Genomic DNA, 15092 nt, shown 5'->3' with positions numbered 1-15092 from the left:
CGAAGGCAAAGTGTTTGTCGCTAAAAACGGAAATTTCTTGAGAAAGAGTTTCTCTCGTAAGAATTGAGTGGGAGGAAGATAGAAGTTGATGAGGTTGTTGAACCTTCACTTCAACCGGAGAGTAGCGCAACACAGAAAGTTTTTTCTATGGAGCCTACGTCAATTGAAGAGGAAGCTAATGATTATGACCATGAAGCTTCAGATCAAGTTGCTATCGAACCTCATAGGTCAACAAGGGCATGCATTACTCCTCACTTGTACGGCAACCCTATCTTAATAGTCATGTTGTTGGACAACGATGAACCTACGAGCTATGGAGAAGCGATGGTGGGCCCGGATTCCAAAAAATGGTTAGAGGCCATGAAATCCGAGATAGGATCGATGTATGAAAACAAAGTGTGGGTTTGGAAGAATTACCTAAAGGGCGAAAGACCATTCAGAATAAATGGATCTTTAAGAAGAACACATACGCCAATGGTAAGGTGACCATCTATAAAGCTCGACTTGTGGCAAAGGGTTTTTCACAAGTTCAATGAGTTGACTATGATGAGACTTTCTCACCCGTAGCGATGCTTAAGTCCGCCAGAATCATGTTAGCATTAGTTTCATTTTTGATTATGAAATTTGGCAGATGGATGTCAAAACAGAGTTCCTTAACAGTTTCCTGAAGGAAGAGTTGTATATGACGCAACCAGAAGGTTTGGTTGATCCAGAGAATGCTAACAAAGTGTGCAAGCTCCAGCGATCCATTTATGGACTGGTGCAAGCATCTCAGAGTTGGAATCGGTGTTTTGATGAGGTGATCAAGGCGTTTGGGTTTGTACAAGTTTATGGAGAAGCTATTATTTACAAAAAAGTGAGTGGGAGCTCTATAGCATTTCTAATATTATATGTGGATGACATATTTCGGATTGGAAACAATATAGAATTTTTGGGAAGCGTAAAGGATTATTTGAACAAGAGTTTTTCAATGAAGGACCTAGGAGAAGTTGCTTACATATTAGGCATCAAGATCTATAGAGTTAGATTGAGATGCTTAATAGGACCTTCACAGAGCACATACCTTGACAAAGTTTTGAAGAAGTTCAAAATGGATAAGTCCAAGAAAGGGTTCTTGCCTGTGTTTTCCAGGTGTGAAGTTGAGTAAGACTCAATGCCCAGTGAGTGCAGAAGATAGTGAAAAGATGAGTGTCATCCCCAGACCTGATGTCAGCCTTTCCATAAGTATGGCGGGAAAGTTTCAAAGTAATCCAGCAATGGAGCACTGGACAGCGGTCAAGAATATTCTGAAGTACCTGAAAAGGACTAAGGAAAGCTTTCTCATGTATGGAGGTGATCAAGAGCTCGTCATAAAGGGTTACGTCAATGCAAGCTTTGACACTGATTCAGATGACTCAAAGTTGCAAACTAGATACGTATATATTCTCAATGGGGGTGCGGTAAGCTTGTGCAGTTCCAAGAAAAGCATGGTAGCTTATTCTACATGCGAAGTGGAGTACATAGCTGCCTTAGAGGCGGCTAAGGAAGGTGTGTGGATGAAGGAGTTCATGAAAGATCTTGGAGTTGTGCCAAGTGCGCTGGATCAAATGACTCTGTTCTCTGACAACACTGGTGCCATTGCTCTAGCCAAGGAACGAGGTTTCACAAGAGGACCAGACACATAAAGCGACGCTTCAATTCCATCCTCGATTACATCAAGGGGGAGGGACATAAATATTTGCAAAGTGCACATGGATCTGAATGTTGCAGACCTATTTACTAAAGTCTTCCATGACTGAAACATGATCAACACCAGAACTGTATGGGTTTTAGATTCATTGCAATGTAAATCACATAGTGATGTGAGCTAGATAATTGACTCTAGTGCAAGTGGGAGACTGTTGGAAATATGCCCTATAGGCAATAATAAAGTAATTATTATTATATTTCCTTTTTCAAGATAATCGTTTATTATCCATGCTATAATTGCATTGATTGGAAACTCAAATGCATGTGTGGATACATAGACAACATATTGTCCCTAGTGAGTGATACGTCTCCGCCGTATCTATAATTTTTGATTGTTTCTTGCCAATATTCTACAACTTTCATATACTTTTGGCAACTTTTTATACTATTTTTGGGACTAACATATTGATCCAGTGCCCAGTGCCAGTTCCTGTTTGTTGCATGTTTTTTGTTTCGCAGAATATCCATACCAAACGAAGTCCAAACGTAATAAAAACTTACGGGGAATTTTTTTTGGAATATTTATGATTTTTGGGAAGAAAAATCAACGCGAGGCGATGCACGGAGGGCCCACAAGCCCTGTAGCCGCAACCAGGAGGTACGGCGGCGGCTGGCAGGCTTGTGCCCACTCCTTAAGGCGGTTGGAGCCCTTCTTTCGCCGCAAGAAAGATAATATCCGGAAGCAAATGGTGTTAATATTTCAGCCCAATCGGAGTTACGGATCTACGGGAATTTAAGAAACGGTGAAACGCAGAATCTGTGAGCGCAGAAACAGAAGGACACAAAGAGAGAGAGATCCAATCTCGGAGCCCCTCCGCCGCCATGGAGACCATGGACCAGAGGGGAAACCCTTCTCCCATCTAGGGAGGAGGTCAAGGAAGAAGAAGAAGGAGGGGGGCTCTCTCCCCCTCTCTCCCGGAGGCGCCGGAATGCCGCCCGGGACATCATCGTGTGACGGCGATCTACACCAACACCTCCGTCATCTTCACCAACATCTCCATCATCTTCCCCCATCTATATTCAGCGGTTCACTCTCCCGCAACCTGTTGTACCCTCTACTTGAACATGGTGCTTTATGCTACATATTATTATCCAATGATGTGTTGCTATCCTATGATGTCTGAGTAGATTATCGTTGTCCTATCGGTGGTTGATGAATTGCTATGATTGGTTTAATTTCCTTGTGGTTATGTTGCTATCCTTTGGTGCCCATCATATGATCGCACGCGTGGATCACACCATAGGGTTAGTTTTATGTTGATAGGACTATGTATTGGCAGGCTAGAGTGACAGAAGCTTCAGACCTAGCATAGAAATTGATGCATATGGGATTGAAGGGGACCAATATATCTTATTGCTATGGTTGGGTTTTCCTTAATGAACGTTAGTAGTTGCGTACGCTTGCTAATAGTTCCTATAATAAGTACATAGAATTCCAAGTAAGGGATGACATGCTAGCAGAGGACTCTCCCACATGATACTTGCTGTCGATCTAGTAACGTAGTCAATTGCTTAGGGACAATTCCACAACTCCTACCACCACTTTTCCACACTCGTTAGACTAACGTATTTGTTTCTTTTTCTAACCAGCCCCTAGTTTTATTTGCGTGTTCTTTACTTTCTTGCAAGCCTTTCCTTTCACTCCTAAAAAGTACTTCTAGTTTCATACTTGTTCTAGGTAAAGCGAACGTAAAGTGTGCGTAGAGTTGTATCGGTGGTCGATAGAACTTGAGGGAATATTTGTCCTACCTTTAGCTCCTCATTCGGTTCGACACTCTTACTTATCGAGAAAGGCTACAATTGATCCCCTATACTTGTGGGTTATCAAGACCTTTTTCTGGCGCCGTTGCCGGGGAGCAATAGCGTGGGGTGAATATCCTCGTGTATGCTTGTTTGCTTTATCTCTAAGTAGATTTATTTGCTGTTCTAAGTTGTTCTTTATCTTTAGTTATGGATATGGAACAAGAAATACCAAAAAAATTAGGTGTACTTGCTACTCATGGAGATGGGGAACCTCCTAAAACCCTCGATGCTCGTTATGTGGAAAATATTATGTACTTATTTAATAATCCTGAGAAAGCCCCATTCAATTATATAATGGGATACACGTTGGATCAACGTGAATACTTTAGGGATTATCGCTTGACTCAAAAAGGGAAACTTTTATGGGATCAAATCCATTTGTTGAAATGGTATGCTTGGGAACTATGCAAGAGACATGGTGTTACTTGTTGCTCTAAGAGAAATCCTATGCTGCCCAACAAGAGACTATTATTTTGCAGGAAACTATGGAAGAAGAAAATGCTGAAATTGTGAGCTCATTAGATGAAAAAGATGACGAGGAGAGCGAAGAACAAAAGGAGGAAGAACAGACTAGCTACCCGTGTCCAACTTCTAATGAGAGTAACTCTTCTACTCATACATTATTTAATTTCCCTTCGTTCTTACCGAAGGATGAATGCTATGATCCCTTGGATTCGTTTGAAATATCCCTTTTTGATGAACTTGATGCTTGCTACGCTTGTGGCCATGATGCCAATATGAATCATGCTTATGAAGATGAGCTAGCTATAGTTCCTTATGTTACACATGATGATTTCGATGAATATAATATGCATGTGCTTGCTGTTCCTACTTGCAATTATTATGACAGAGGAACTACATCTCCACCTCTCTATGTTTCCAATACGATAAAATTGCAAGAAACTGCTTATGCTATGTATTGGCCTTTACTTGGTGTGCATGAGTTGTTCTTTTATGACATGCCAATGCATAGGAAGAGAGTTAGACTTCGTCATTGCTTGATATATGTTACCTTGTGCTCACTACTAAATTTCAAATCATTGCTAATTAAAATTGGCTTTGATATACCTTGGGATCCGGGTGGATCCATTACTTGAGCACTTTATGCCTAACTTAATGGCTTTACAGAAAGCGATGCCTGGGAGACAACCCGGAAGTTTTAGAGAGTCATTTATTTCTGTTGAGTGATTTTATTTAGTTTAAAAACAAAAAAAATTATAGAGGGGAACTTAAAAGTTTTTCAAAAAGAGAAGTCATTGAAAGGTGATGCATTGTGGAAGTGAGGGTCGACCTTGAACACTTGTGTTCATGCTCATGGAAACAATGTAGAATTTTTCATGGAAGTTTCTCACAAAAATAATTATCCCCTTGTACAATTCCTTTGTGTTTTTAAAAAATAATGTGCCAAGCAAAGCCTTTACGATTAGTTTGGGTGATAGTTGTTTGATCACGCTGAGAAAAGACAGAAACTTTCTGCTCACGAAATTAATTTTCATTTTTATTATGGATGAGATTTTGAGTTGATTCTTTTTTCTGCTGATTTATATGCAAATTTTAAAGACGTTCATAATGTTTCAGATTTTTTGAGATATCAGAAGTATACGGAATATATAGATTGCTACAGACTGTTCTGTTTTGACAGATTCTGTTTTCTATGCATTGTTCTCTTATTTTGACGAATCTATGGGTAGTTCGGGGTGTATGAACCATGGTGAAGTTGGATTATAGTATATATATAGATAATATGAATTTATAATGAGTTCACAACAGTACTTGAAGTGGTGATTTATTTTATTATACTAACGGATCTCACGAAGTTTTGTTGTGTTTTGTGTGATTGAAGTTTTCAAGTTTTGGGTGAGAGCACGATGGATGAAGGAATAAGGAGAGGCAAGAGACTAAGCTTGGGGATGCCCGAGGCACCCCAAGGTAATATTCAAGGAAGACTCAAGCGTCTAAGCTTGGGGATGCCCCTGAAGGCATCCCCTCTTTCGTCTACCATCTATCGGTAATTTTACTCGGAGCTATATTTTAATTCGTCACATGATATGTGCAAATGCTTGGAGCGTCTTTTGTGATTATTTTTCCTTTTTCTTTTATGCACCATGCTGGTATGAGATATTCCTTGGTTGGCTTTATAGAATTCTTCTTGTGCTTCACTTATATCTTTTGAAGTTTGGATTGCCTGTTTCCCTACACATAGAAAACCGCCATTTGTAGAATGCTCTTTTGCTTCACTTATATTTGTTAGAGCGGGGCATATCTTTTGTAGAAAGAATTAAACTCTTATGCTTCACTTATACCTATTTGGAGAGTTAATAGGAGTTGACCATTCACATGGTTAGTCATAAAATCCTACATAAAACTTGTAGATCACTGAATATGATATGTTTGATTCCTTGCAACAGTTTTGCGACATGAATATGTGATATTAGAGTCATGCTAGTGAGTAATTGTGTATTTTTAGAAATACTTGTGTTAAGGTTTGTGATTCCCGTAGCATGCACGTATGGTGAACCGTTATGTGATGAAGTCGGAGCAGGATTTATTTATTGATTGTCATCCTTTGTGTGGAGGTCGGGATCGCGCGATGGTTAACTCCTACCAACCTTTCCCCTAGGAGCATGCGTGTAGTACCTTGTTTCGATGACTAATAGACTTTTGCAATAAGTATGTGAGTTCTTTATGACTAATGTTGAGTCCAATGATTATACGCACTCTCACCCTTCCACCATTGCTAGCCTCTCTAGTCCCGCGCAACTTTTGCCGGTGCATCACACCCACCATATAGCCTCCCTCGAAACAGCCACCATACCTACCTATTATGGCATTTTCATAGCCATTCCGAGATATATTGCCATGCAACTACCACCGTTCCGTCTCATGACATGTGCCACCACTTCCATATTGCCATTGCATTATCGTAAGATAGCTAGCATGATGTTTCCATGGCTTGTCCGTTTTTTGATGTCATTGCTATGCTAGTTCATTGTCACGGTACACTACCGAAGGCATTTCATATAGAGTCATCATTGCTCTAAGTATTGAGTTGTAAGTGAGATGATCATTATTGATAGAGCATTGTCCCATGTGAGGAAATAAAAGAGGCCAGTGAAGCCCATTTACAAAAAAGGGGCCAAAGATGCCCACCAAAATAAATAAAAAATAAAAAAATAAAAAAAGAGGCCAAAGAGCCCACAAAAAAATGAAAGAAAAGAGAGAAGGGACAGTTGCTACTATCCTATTTCCACACTTGTGCTTCAAATAGCACTATGATCTTCATGACAGAGAGTCTCCTATGTTGTCACTTCCATATACTAGTGGGAATTTTCATTATATAACTTGGCTTGTATATTCCAATGATGGGATTCCTCAAAATTGCCCTAGGTCTTCGTGAGCAAGCAAGTTGTGTGCACACCCACTAGTTTCTTTTGTGAGCTTTCATACACTTATAAGCTCTAGTGCATCCGTTGCGTGGCAATCCCTACTCACTCACATTGATATCTATTGATGGGCATCTCCATAGCCCGTTGATACGCCTAGTTGATGTGAGACTATATCCTCCTTTTTTTGTCTTCTCCACGACCACCATATTCTATTCCACCTATAGTGCTATGTCCATGGCTCACGCTCATGTATTGCGTGAAAGTTGAAAAAGTTTGAGAACACTAAAGTATGAAACAATTTCTTGGCTAAAACCGGGGTTGTGCATGATTTAAATACGTACATTGTGAGGGGAAGATGGAGCATAGCTAGACTATATGATTTTGTAGGGATAACTTTCTTTGGCCATGATATTTTGAGAAGACATGATTGCTTTGTTAGTATGCTTGAAATATTATTGCCTTTATGTCAAATGATAGACTAGTGCTTCAAATCACTCGTGTTTTAGTATTCATGCCATGATTAGATTATATGATCAAGATTATGCTAGGTGGCATTCCACATCAAAAATTATCTTTTTTATCATTTACCTACTCGAGGACGAGCAGGAATTAAGCTTGGGGATGCTAATACGTCTCCGTCGTATCTATAATTTTTGATTGTTTCTTGCCAATATTCTACAACTTTCATATACTTTTGGCAACTTTATATACTATTTTCGGGACTAACATATTGATCGAGTGCCTAGTGCCAGTTCCTGTTTGTTGCATGTTTTTTGTTTCGCAGAATATCCATACCAAACGAAGTCCAAACATATTAAAAACTTATGGGGATTATTTTTTGGAATATTTATGATTTTTGGGAAGAATAATCAACGTATGGCGATGCACGGAGGGCCCACAAGCCGTGTAGCCGCCACCAGGAGGTACGGCGGCGGCTGGCAGGCTTGTGGCCACTCCTTAAGGCGGTTGGAGCCCTTCTTCCGCTGCAAGAAAGATAATATCCGGTAGAAAATCGTGTTAAAATTTCAGCCCAATCGGAGTTACGGATCTTCGGGAATTTAAGAAACAGTGAAACGAAGAATCTGGGAGCGCAGAAACAGAAGGACACAGAGAGAGAGATCCAATCTCGGAGGGGCTCTCGCCCCTCCGCCGCCATGGAGACCATGGACCAGAGGGGAAACCCTTCTCCCATCTAGGGAGGAGGTCAAGGAAGAAGAAGAAGGAGGGGGGCTTTCTCCCCCTCTCTCCCGGCGGCGCCGGAACGCCGCCCGGGACATCATCGTGTGACGGCGATCTACACCAACACCTCCGTCATCTTCACCAACATCTCCATCATCTTCACCCATCTATATTCAGCGGTTCACTCTCCCGCAACCCGCTGTACCGTCTACTTGAACATGGTGCTTTATGCTACATATTATTATCCAATGATGTCTTGCTATCCTATGATGTCTTAGTAGATTATCGTTGTCCTATCGGTGATTGATGAATTGCTATGATTGGTTTAATTTGCTTGTGGTTATGTTGCAGTCCTTTGGTGCCCATCATATGATCGCGCACGTGGATCACACCATAGGGTTAGTTGTATGTTGATAGGACTATGTATTGGCAGGCTAGAGTGACAGAAGCTTCAAACCTAGCATAGAAATTGATGCATATGGGATTGAAGGGGGACCAATATATCTTATTGCTATGGTTGGGTTTTACCTTAATGAACGTTAGTAGTTGCGGACGCTGACATGCTAGCAGAGGCCTCTCCCACATGATACTTGCTATCGATCTAGTAACGTAGTCAATTGCTTAGGGACAATTCCACAACTCCTACCACCACTTTTCCACACTCGTTAGACTAACGTATTTGTTTCTTTTTCTAACCAGCCCCTAGTTTTATTTGCATGTTCTTTACTTTCTTGCAAGCCTTTCATTTCACTCCTACAAAGTACTTCTAGTTTCATACTTGTTCTAGGTAAAGCGAACGTAAAGTGTGCGTAGAGTTGTACCGGTGGTCGATAGAACTTGAGGGAATATTTGTCCTACCGTTAGCTCCTCGTTGGGTTCAACACACTTACTTATCGAGAAAGGCTACAATTGATCCCCTATACTTGTGGGTTATCAGTGTGCCTCCAAGGACTAGTTCGTTGATCAAAGATGGTCAAGGTTTCCTGACCATATACATGAGTTGTCGTTTGATAACGGGATCACATCATTAGGAGAATGATGTGATGGACAAGACCCAAACTATAAATGTAGCATATGATCGTATCAGTTTACTGCTACTGTTTTTTGCATGTCAAGTATCTGTTCCTATAACCATGAGATCATGCAACTCCCGGACACCGGACAAATGCCTTGTGTGTATCAAACGTCACAATGTAACTGGGTGACTATAAAGGTGCTCTACAGGTATCTCTGAGGTTGTCTGTTGGGTTGGCATGAATCGAGACTGGGATTTGTCACCCCGTGTGACGGAGAGGTATCTCTGGGCTCACTCGGTAATACAACATCACAATCAGCTTGCAAGTAATGTGACTAAGGAGTTGGTCACGTGATCTTGTATTACGGAACGAGTAAAGAGACTTGCTGGTAACGATATTGAGCTAGGTATGGAGATACCGCTGATCAGATCTCGGGCAAGTAACATACCGACGGACAAACAAAATAGCACACGGGATTGATTGAATCCTTGACATTGAGGTTCGACCGATAAAGATCTTCACATAATATGTAGGAACCAATATGGGCATCTAGGTACCGCTATTGGTTATGTATCAGAGAGTGTCTCAGTCATGTCTACATAGTTCTCAAACCCGCGGGGTCTACAAACTAAAGGTTCGGTGACGATATAAGCATAATTGAGTCATAGTGTTGGTGGCCGAAGGTTGTTCGGAATCCCGGGTGAGATCTCGGACATGACGAGGAACTCTAGAATAGTCTGGAGGTGAAGATTGATATATAGATGAAGGTTATCGGAGTCCAGAAGTGTGCCAAGGTGTGCCAAGGGATTCACGCAGTGCCAAAAGGGGTTTAGGGAGGCCCCGACAATTGTTTGGGGGCCTCATGGGCCAAGGAGAGGTGCACCGCAACCCACGAGAGGACTGGGCACAACCCCTCTCCCCAACCCAGTTTGGTCGAAGGGGGGTGGGCTCCTCCTTGGGGCGCCGCCAACCCAACTTGGGTGGCAAGGCACACAAGTGAGAGGGGCCACCCAACCCTAGCTGCCGCCCCTCCCCTCCCTTGGCCGTCGGGCCCTAAGGGGTAACCCTAGGGCGCCCTTCCCTCTCCCTTCTCCCTATATATAGAGAGGTAGAGAGAAGGAAGCTACACGACAATCTTGTCGCGGCGCTGCACCTCATCTCCCTCATAGTTCTCTCCTCCAAACACCCCACGGCAAAGCCCTGCTGAGCTGTCACCACCAACACCTCACCACGTTGTCATGCTGCCGGAGGACTTGGGATGCTATTTCACCATCACTCACTGGATCAAGGAGGTGAAGGCGTCATCAAGCTGTACGTGTGTTGAACGCGGAGGTGCCGTCCGTTCGGCACTTGATTGGGAAATCGCGACACGGTTCACGATTGGATCGCGAAGATGTAACACTACATCAACCGCGTTCTTGAACGCTTCCGCTTAGCAATCTACAAGGCTATGTAGATTCAATATCTCCTCTCGTAGATGGTCATCACCATGGATAGATCGTGTTTGCCCATAGGATTTTTTTTGTTTCCCATGCAACGTTCCCCAACATTTCCTAACACCGTGTTCAAAATTCATAAGGATGACCCCCATCATGTTCCCAAATCCATTGATGCGTGTGGGTAGCTTCAAAAATCTCTTGATGAACTTGATGACGACGAAAAGGGCAAGGACTTAAATCAAGTGTCTATTTGGAGGTCTCCTTTCTTCATCATTTTCCGGTGTGTCATTCGCACCATCTATCCCAAGATGGGTGGCAAGGGGACCAGTAGTGGGTAATGTATTGATCTTATGGTTCACCTTCATGAGCATCCCAAAGGTAAGATTAATGTTCCTCACTTTTATGGCATGAGATACGTCTCTCTAGTCTTCAGTACAAGCAAGCTTTTCCTCATGCTCCTTTTATTCAGGCGCTCATTGAGAATATAGCTCCTTTCCCCATTGCTCGAACCCATGTGCATCAACAATGGGTGATTCCACCTCATACGGCAAATGATTGGGCTCCCAAGAAATCATCGTCTGCTCCTGCTCGACAAGCTGCTTCTTGGTCTCGTCCTGCTCCCTCTGGCTCGACTCCTTTCGTTCGCATTGCTCGCATTTCAGTGCTCACAAAACCATGATGGAGGCTTTCTCTTTTCAGTGCTCACAAAACCATGATGTGGTCACTCACATGATCTCTTCTAATAATGCTCTAAAGGCTCCTCTGAGAGACTCCACACCAACAAATGTGAGTGAGGATGAGTGCCTTCCTGAGGCCCCTCCCTCTGACTTTTGCTTCCTATCTGGGCTTGAATGGGCTGATTTCTTTGATGAGTCAGGAGGCAGTGGCACCCATGGTAATAGCAATGATGATGATGACCTCCGATTACGTGGATGTTTGCTTAGGAGGCAGTGGCACCCAAGGGGGACGAGTTTATCTTAGTATTTGAGTTGTTAGTCTTCATGGTATTATGTAATACTATTATGTGATCAAACTATTATGCTCTCTATGTATGTTGAACGTATGGTGAACCATTAACTTGTGTTTTATTAAACTATCATGAATTATCTCCCTATGTTGGCATATTGATATATGTGATGTGTTTTATGTACTCATTATCAATTAAGGGGGAGCTCCTGCCCATAATCAGTTTCACTATGCTTACAATAAGGGGGATCTCTCTAACACAACTCTCTTAAGCTTCACAAGTCTGTATTATTTTTGAGAGCTATATGTATGATGTCATCAACTATCAACAGGAGCGAGACTGAAAGTGCAATTATGCCCTTAATCATGTTTTGATATTGTTGACAACAAACATATAGGAAACTAATCATCTTAGTCAAGTGCATCTAGGGTTTCATTTCTAAATAATTAATGTGTGGATCATGCCTAATGTATTGAAGATGCTCAAAGAAGGAAGAAACAAGACAAAATGTTATAGCTTTGTTTGGTTTACTCTTGAGTATAGGGATCTCACACTATTAAGAGGGGATCCCTGGTTTTGCAAAAGATGTGCTCGAAAAACTAGGAAAAAACTTTGGTTGAGATCTTTCCCTTTACTGTGACATTGTCCCCTCGTTTGTCCGGACGTCCGGTGGTCTCCGCATGACTGGCGTGTCACAACCTCCGGATGACCGGTGTTCTCTAGAAATCTGGTGCTACCAAATGAGGAAGAAAATTAACGGATGTCCGGTCCTCTATGGATGATCGGCCTCCGAACGTCCGTAAGGGTCCAGATGTTCGGTGCCACTTCACGAGAGCCAAAACCGTTGGATGTCCGTTCCTCTCCGGACAATCGTGCACCGGAGGGCCGATTCTCTCTGAGCGTCTGTTCATTTGTTCCATATTTCCTCTCTGGTTGTGCTGACTACCTCATGTTTGAGTGTCTGGACGACTGACAGCCATTGGATGACTGAGGATACTTTTCGGCTCAGATGTGTGGCGTCCTTCAGACGTTCGACAACTACGCAGCTCAAGTGGCCCCCAACGGCCATTTCTCACTAGTACAATATATATCCTTCCTCCACTTCGGAGGAGGGTTGTCCAACACAGTAAAAAGATTTCAAGGACACATTTTTCTCTAACTCTCTCTTGCTTACACCAAATCCTAGATCTCGAGTGCATTTGTGCAATTTCTTGAGTGTTGTTCCAATCAACGGATAGATCGTCCCTCTCCCCTCCTCTCAACCAAAGGAATTTCCGATCTGAGCAAGTTTTGAGCATTTCCCTTCATCTTGTTACTCTTGGAGGTTGGAGACTCCTAGACCGTAGGAGTTCTTCGGAGAGGAATCAAACTATTGTGATTTCCTCGAAAAGTGTGTGAGGGTTTGAAGACCACCCCAAGGACTACCACTAGTGGTTGAGAAATGCCTTCGTGGTGTTATATCAAGGAGAGATTAAGGTGAGCCTTCGTGGTGGTGGTGTGCCTTCGTGGTAGCAGCCACCTATCTAAATGGTGGCGTAGCTTCCCTTCAACAAAGAGAAGATCGACATACATCCTGCCTCTTGAAGTTGTGGTTATCCCTAACCCTACCTCCCTACTTGTGGTCATTACTTGTGCTTACTAATCTAATTACTTGCTGCTTCATTTAGTACAAAGAATACAACTATCATCTTAGCATTTGTTAGGTCCACTTTTATATTTCGCAGTATTGCCTAAAATTTCTAAGTAATAATTAAAATTTGTAATTGTACCTATTTACCCTTCTCTAGGTCCATCTCAACCCTTTCAGCAGTGTCGACTCTCGATTCACAACCACCTGCTTCATCGCGCATACCTCTCGATCGACAACCACCTGCTTCGTCGCACACGACCTCCCCACTTGCTCTCCGTTGTTTATAGACCTTTTTTTGCAACTGCATTGTCTTCTCTACCAGGCCATCCTCGACAGACACGCTCCGTGAGGATACGCTTGGCCCCACAGTAGTACTCGCGTACATCACGCTCAATACCAGCCCTGTGATCATGGCTAGCTGCCGCGACAGAGGTACGTCCGACGTTGTGGCTCCTCCCGGAGGTAAGTGTCGTGCCTCAGATCATGCAGATAGAAAAACACATAAGGGTGGGGAGGGCTTGCGAGCAATGGATGAACTGTAGCTCGTTGGGTGGGATCACAAAGAGTGGCGGCCCTTTAGTTTCTTTTCTTTTTTTGATGTGTAGATTGGTGATTTTTTCATGTAGTGTGGCAGTATTGGTTTCCATGTATTTCGATTGTGCGCCTTAAACAAAAATCAGTACTCATACTGTCCCGTAGCATCGGTGGACCTAGTCCATCGGATGTCAATGAGTTGAATGCATGACTCCTATTGTTTAGTTATGTAGTAGTATTGTAAAAGACTGATAAACATTGTTTTTGCAAACTAAAAGAATAATAAACATATGTGTGCACTGATGCACTAAAACTGGTATAAAACTGAAAAGGAGCTAGGTGGGAATGATCCTCAAGTGTGTGGGGATCGAGTGGCCAGGTAAAGCGTTCTCTGCTGCTAGGAGCTAACACTCAAAATTAGGAATCCAGCCGAGCCACCATACCCGGGATGTGTGCTTATCTCCTTTGTATGCTAAGGGCAAGTATAATAAGCCATGATAGGATATAAGGATTAAAGTATTATATTTTTATTGAGTTGGACGAGAGAGAAGAGAAGAGAGAAAGAAATGGGGTTGCAGATTAACAACAGACTGTAGCACGGGCTCCAAGAAACATTGTAAGGATGTAAGATGGGTCATGTATTAATAAAGTAATACTTCTTAACAACTTGTTACTATACATGTTAACTATTAGGTCGACAATATATGACATGACAACTCTTTATAACCGACAGTTGACTATATTATTAACCATGGTCTAAGTACGTGTTGGAATTTTTGTCTATTTTGGGTCAGCCCAATAACAATTTCAGATATTCCTAATAAATCCTAGAGGCCCACGCCGCCCATTCTTGCAAGGCAAGAGGTGGAACCAAAGTTTACTCCCACATTCCTAGTTTGGTGGGAGTTGAACCTCCTTATAAGGGAGGATGTTTCGACACATGTATGAGCATGAGAACAAAAGAGACATACACACGCGCTCCTCCTCCTTCGCCGCCCGCCTCACCTCGTCATGGGTTGCGGGCATGAGCCGAACTAAATTTTTATCACACTCGACTAGTTTACGAAAGGTCACTCGAAAGCCGAAATATTTTTCTACACTGGACATTGAATATGAACGCTAAATCCTACGTCTGTTGTCTCTTCATTTCGTATCCTTTGTTTCCTTCGGCTCCGGTCGCTGGCCTCTCGCCTCCTTCTCTTGTGCCTATGAAAGGGAGGTCGCTCCTCTCTAGAGATACACATCAGAACTTGTTCTTCCTCTCGCCACCGGTTCCAATCTGTGTGATGTTGCTGTCTTCCTCATCCCGGCTTGCGGCATGCACCGCAGATCGAGACAGTAGGCCTCCGAAACTGCACCTCTTTGAGTCCTGTACGGGAGAAGGGTGATAAGGTTTTTGGGGAGCGTTCC

Source organism: Hordeum vulgare, chromosome 4H (genome assembly GCF_904849725.1).
Source record: "Hordeum vulgare subsp. vulgare chromosome 4H, MorexV3_pseudomolecules_assembly, whole genome shotgun sequence".
Lineage (NCBI taxonomy): Eukaryota > Viridiplantae > Streptophyta > Magnoliopsida > Poales > Poaceae > Hordeum > Hordeum vulgare.
Note: the sequence above shows the minus strand (reverse complement) of the source record.